General features: G+C 43.3%; 1 non-coding gene across 1 annotated transcript; it reads right to left on the bottom strand.

Annotated features, from left to right (window-relative positions):
* Nucleotides 1–4032: 4032 nt before the first annotated feature.
* On the bottom strand, nucleotides 4033–4104 carry TRNAA-UGC (transfer RNA alanine (anticodon UGC)). Its single transcript has one exon. It is a non-coding gene; the product is annotated as a tRNA-Ala (tRNA).
* Nucleotides 4105–6690: the final 2586 nt, after the last annotated feature.

The following is a 6690-nucleotide window of genomic DNA, read 5'->3' as shown; positions in this document are numbered from 1 at the left end:
AGTGACCCTTACAGTTGGGGCCAGCAAAGGCATGCCAAGTAACACACTGGCACACATGGCTGACTTCATCTTGGGTTGCTTTTCAACACATATTTCACATCATGAAGAACAAATAATACTGGATTTTTTCAAGCCTCGAACCCCGGTCTAGGTCTAATGTCTGTTCCTTTCTTATATTAGGGGAGAGGGAAAAAAAATTACTTCAGTGATACGTTTAGCGTACATAGACTGACTATTAATGTGTATCCCACTTAGTGTTGTTAGGGTTACACACCGTCACAACCTGGCTAAAGCTTCTATAGCTGTTAATAAAGTCAACATAACTTTACGGTATCCAAAAAGACAGCTGGTACCAACAGAGAGCAAGACAAATGTCACCCAAAGCTGTGAGCTCTGAACACCCACAGTGACTTTGGCGTCATCATCATTATAAGGGAGCGGGTGGTAATAAATAACTTGGCAGTGCCTAAAACCCAAACAGCTTATACAACTATATTTACATTAAGATACACAAATGAAACTTTTCAGTAGCATGTCATGAGACAAGCTGATAAGCTCTTCCTTTGTGCAGTGCTATTTGAAAGTTAAACGCTGCCTTTATTTTAATTCTGGAGAAGGTGCAGACATTAGATTTAGAACATGTTGTCTTCATTGTCCAAATCCTCTATATAGGTAACGTGTTTTTCGGGCCGAGCTGTCTGGGAACGAGCTGGTGCAGCACTGACAACCTGGGTGAATATGGCAAGAGCCTGAGATGTAGGGTGAATGAATCCCCAAATTATTTGTGGAATTCCCAGTGAGACAATGGCACTGTATACCAGTATTAAAAATTGTGGGTGCACATAACCCCCATATATTCTTTGAATTCCCAGTCAGACAATGGCACTGTATACCAGTAGTAAAAATTGTGGGTGCACATAACCCCCATATATTCTTTGAATTCCCAGTCAGACAATGGCACTGTATACCAGTAGTAAAAATTGTGGGTGCACATAACCCCAATATATTCTTTGAATTCCCAGTCAGACAATGGCACTATATACCAGTAGTAAAAATTGTGGGTGCACATAACCCCCATATATTCTTTGAATTCCCAGTCAGACAATGGCACTGTATACCAGTATTAAAAATTGTGGGTGCACATAACCCCAATATATTCTTTGAATTCCCAGTCAGACAATGGCACTGTATACCAGTATTAAAAATTGTGGGTGCACATAACCCCCATATATTCTTTGAATTCCCAGTCAGACAATGGCACTATATACCAGTAGTAAAAATTGTGGGTGCACATAACCCCCATATATTCTTTGAATTCCCAGTCAGACAATGGCACTGTATACCAGTATTAAAAATTGTGGGTGCACGTAACCCCAATATATTCTTTGAATTCCCAGTCAGACAATGGCACTATATACCAGTAGTAAAAATTGTGGGTGCACATAACCCCCATATATTCTTTGAATTCCCAGTCAGACAATGGCACTGTATACCAGTATTAAAAATTGTGGGTGCACGTAACCCCAATATATTCTTTGAATTCCCAGTCAGACAATGGCACTGTATACCAGTAGTAAAAATTGTGGGTGCACATAACCCCCATATATTCTTTGAATTCCCAGTGAGACAATGGAACTGTATAGCAGTAGCAAAAATTGTGGGTGCACGTAACCCCCATATATTCTTTGAATTCCCAGTCAGACAATGGCACTATATACCAGTAGTAAAAATTGTGGGTGCACATAACCCCAATATATTCTTTGAATTCCCAGTCAGACAATGGCACTGTATACCAGTAGTAAAAATTGTGGGTGCACATAACCCCAATATATTCTTTGAATTCCCAGTCAGACAATGGCACTATATACCAGTAGTAAAAATTGTGGGTGCACATAACCCCCATATATTCTTTGAATTCCCAGTCAGACAATGGCACTATATACCAGTAGTAAAAATTGTGGGTGCACATAACCCCAATATATTCTTTGAATTCCCAGTGAGACAATGGCACTGTATACCAGTAGTAAAAATTGTGGGTGCACATAACCCCAATATATTCTTTGAATTCCCAGTCAGACAATGGCACTGTATACCAGTATTAAAAATTGTGGGTGCACATAACCCCCATATATTCTTTGAATTCCCAGTCAGACAATGGCACTGTATACCAGTAGTAAAAATTGTGGGTGCACATAACCCCAATATATTCTTTGAATTCCCAGTCAGACAATGGCACTGTATACCAGTATTAAAAATTGTGGGTGCACATAACCCCCATATATTCTTTGAATTCCCAGTCAGACAATGGCACTGTATACCAGTAGTAAAAATTGTGGGTGCACATAACCCCCATATATTCTTTGAATTCCCAGTCAGACAATGGCACTGTATACCAGTAGTAAAAATTGTGGGTGCACATAACCCCAATATATTCTTTGAATTCCCAGTCAGACAATGGCACTGTATACCAGTAGTAAAAATTGTGGGTGCACATAACCCCAATATATTCTTTGAATTCCCAGTGAGACAATGGCACTGTATACCAGTAGTAAAAATTGTGGGTGCACATAACCCCCATATATTCTTTGAATTCCCAGTCAGACAATGGCACTGTATACCAGTAGTAAAAATTGTGGGTGCACATAACCCCCATATATTCTTTGAATTCCCAGTCAGACAATGGCACTGTATAGCAGTAGCAAAAATTGTGGGTGCACGTAACCCCCATATATTCTTTGAATTCCCAGTCAGACAATGGCACTATATACCAGTAGTAAAAATTGTGGGTGCACATAACCCCAATATATTCTTTGAATTCCCAGTGAGACAATGGCACTGTATACCAGTAGTAAAAATTGTGGGTGCACGTAACCCCAATATATTCTTTGAATTCCCAGTGAGACAATGGCACTGTATAGCAGTAGCAAAAATTGTGGGTGCACGTCACCCCAATATATTCTTTGAATTACCAGTCAGACAATGGCACTATATACCAGTAGTAAAAATTGTGGGTGCACATAACCCCAATATATTCTTTGAATTCCCAGTGAGACAATGGCACTGTATAGCAGTAGCAAAAATTGTGGGTGCACGTCACCCCAATATATTCTTTGAATTCCCAGTCAGACAATGGCACTATATACCAGTAGCAAAAATTGTGGGTGTATATAGCCCCAATTCTATTGCTAGGGGACTTGCAGGGTATTTCTGAGGTGAAGGTGGGGGGGCACACCGTTGGAACGGGGATTTGGGGTGTATATATGGGGTATACGGGAATACACTGTCAGTGTGTTCCATTCAGGATCCTGGGAAAGCTGGGTTGCGGCGATTGAGCCCGTCAGTGCCACGTTACACTGACAAGCTTCTCCCTGGAATTTAGCTCTTATAAGAGCTGTTGTGGTTGTCTTCTCCTTCCTATCCTAGCCTGTCCCTGCCTACCCAGAATCTAACCCCTAGCTAACTGGACGGAAACCTCCGTCCCCGGTGAATTGCAAGCTCAGAATGACGCGAAGCTGGGCGGCGCTGTTCTTTTAAATTAGAGGTCACATGTTTTCGGCAGCCAATGGGTTTTGCCTACTTTTTTCAACGTCACCGGTGTCGTAGTTCCTGTCCCACCTACCCTGCGCTGTTATTGGAGCAAAAAAAGGCGCCAGGGAAGGTGGGAGGGGAATCGAGTAATGGCGCACTTTACCACGCGGTGTTCGATTCGATTCGAACATGCCGAACAGCCTAATATCCGATCGAACATGAGTTCGATAGAACACTGTTCGCTCATCTCTAGTAATGAGGAGATCATAGCTCCAGGGGCTGCGGGGACGGCAGATATACATGGGCCTAAGTGCACAAGGAGGCTCAAGGCCCCTCTGTTATTCTCCAACTCTCTCAAAACATCTGGGAGGGGCCCCTGGATATGATAAGGTGGTATAGGTGAACTGTCTGGCGGTATTATATGAGCAGGGAATACAGGGCCGCATTAAATATAGGGCATATGGTGCACTCCTTTTTTAAGTGATTATTATGTAACACAAAACATGGAGATGCCGGGGATTGAACCCGGGGCCTCATACATGCAAAGCATGCGCTCTACCAGTGAGCTACAACCCCTCATACACAGTGTGAAAACGCTCATATTTCTGAGACTACATACCACCTATATGGCAGTATTACATTGGTATTATTATTATTATGGGCAGGTATATGGCACTTATATGTGCTGGTACTATTCTGTCTACATTTCAGGTCTGTTATCAGGGGTTGTAACTAGCAAAGACCGGGCCCCATAGTAAACACTGACTGGGCCCCCACAGCACCTACGGGGTATCGTGCACATAGAACATATAGGGGGTTAAAAAGGGTCTCAGACCCCACAACATTGTATATTCATGACCTTTTCTTAGGACAGAACATCAATATTATAGTCTCTGAAAAAATGACAAGAAAGTGTTTTTTTACGTGTACTGCATGGTAGCACTACTAATGTGTATAGTATGGGAGTATTATCCGTGTGCACTATATGGTGGTATTATTGTTTTGCACAGTGTGACAGTATCATTTATATGCACTCTATGTTTTTAGTATTTATTAGTACGACAGTGTTATTTCGGTGTACTGTATGTGGGCGCTGTATGGCTACATTTTATCTATATAGCGGTATTATTATTATATATTTCCACTTTACTAATCACATAATGATATCCAGTAGTAGCAACCAGTGGCGTAACTAGGAATGGCGGGGCCCCGAGGCAAACTTTTGACATGCCCCCCCCCCCCCCCACATCCCAACTGACGCCGAAGACCTCGACCGACCCCCTCCTCCGCACTCTATTATGTCCCTTAGTAAGCTCTGCACACAGTATTATGCTCCATAGTGGCCCCTGCACACAGTATTATCCCCCATAGTGGCCCCTGCACACAGTATTATCCCCCATAGTGGCCCCTGCACACAGTATTATGTCCCATAGTGGCCCCTGCACACAGTATTATGCACCATAGTGGCCCCTGCACACAGTATTATGTCCCATAGTGGCCCCTGCACACAGTATTATGTCCCATAGTGGCCCCTGCACACAGTATTATGTCCCATAGTGGCCCCTGCACACAGTATTATGTCCCATAGTGGCCCCTGCACACAGTATTATGTCCCATAGTGGCCCCTGCACACAGTATTATGTCCCATAGTGGCCCCTGCACACAGTATTATGTCCCATAGTGGCCCCTGCACACAGTATTATGTCCCATAGTGGCCCCTGCACACAGTATTATCCCCATAGTGGCCCCTGCACACAGTATTATCCCCCATAGTGGCGCCTGCACACAGTATTATGCTCCATAGTGGCCCCTGCACACAGTATTATCCCCCATAGTGGCCCCTGCACACAGTATTATCCCCCATAGTGGAGGAAGACGAGGGGGATGAAGTGGCATTTCATGTCACTGTCCCACACAAGGCTTGAGGGTGCACTTTAGCACCATTGCTTCAGCACGGATGGTGTGAAGGGGAGTGAAAAAGGGAGGAAATAGAGAGTGACCCTTACAGTTGGGGGTAGCAAAGTCATGCCAAGTAACACACTGGCACACATGGCTGATTTCATGTTGGGTTGCATTTCAAGAGACAAAGGCATAGTTCACATCATGGAGAGCAAACAATACTGGATTGAATAAAAAAAATTGGATTGAGCTGATATAGCGTGACTGAATTTCTGGGTCTCCCACCTAGGTTTTGGGGTACACACCCTGAATATCTGGATTGAGCGCACATAGCCTGAACTAATTGCTCTGTATCCTTGTTTTGGGGTTACACAGCCTGAAAAGCTGCTTAGCACGTATGTAGCAAGAAGTAACTGCTGTGGATTGCTGCTATGTTTCAGCCCCCCCCATAATTCAAGGCTTTTTCCAGCTATATGAACTTGTAATTGCTGTGGATTGCTGCTATGATTCAGGCCCCCTCCCCCCCAAAAAAAAATAAATTCAGGGCTTTTTTCATCTCTATATGAATTAGTCACTGCTATGGATTCCGGCTATTCTGTGTGCGGACAACTAAAAATGAAAGCTGTTTCTCCGCTATATATGAAGTTGTATCTGTTGTGTATCCCTGTTTTCCACCGTCCAGGGAAAGCTGGACTGATGTCCCTACAGTGTATAGCTCTGAGAAGAGCTGTTGGCTTTCTTCATTACTTCTTCCCTGCCTATCTGAAGCTAATTGCTATCTAGCCCTCATCAGATATGTTTCTCTCCATATATTTGACGGCAAAGATGTCGAATAGGGCGGCGGCCGTTCTTATGAATGGGAGGGCACATGTTTTCGGCAGACAATGGGTGTTTTCTATTTTTTTCACTGCCTCCATTGTCGTAGTTTCTGTCCCACCTCCCCTGCACAGTTATCGGTGCAAAAAACACGCCAGGGAAAGTGGGAGGGGATACAAATTTTTACTGCGTATGCGGCCTGGTATTCGATTGTTAAAGAATACATCGAACGCCATGATATTCGATCGAAGAATTATTCGATCGAACGGCGTTTGCTCATCTCTAATCTTCAGGAAAAGTTTCGAAGCTTACCAACAGTGACTATTTGCATGAAAGAACTCATAACGTTCATAGATAACTGATTACAGCATAAACAGATTCAACAGTCGCTTAAAACATTTGAATAATCGATCCGCCATTGCAAACTCACCTTGATTCAGCATCGCA

This window comes from Leptodactylus fuscus, unplaced genomic scaffold (assembly GCF_031893055.1).
Source record: "Leptodactylus fuscus isolate aLepFus1 unplaced genomic scaffold, aLepFus1.hap2 HAP2_SCAFFOLD_1086, whole genome shotgun sequence".
NCBI classification, from domain to species: Eukaryota; Metazoa; Chordata; class Amphibia; order Anura; family Leptodactylidae; genus Leptodactylus; species Leptodactylus fuscus.
This window is presented reverse-complemented; position numbering and strand designations above follow the sequence as displayed.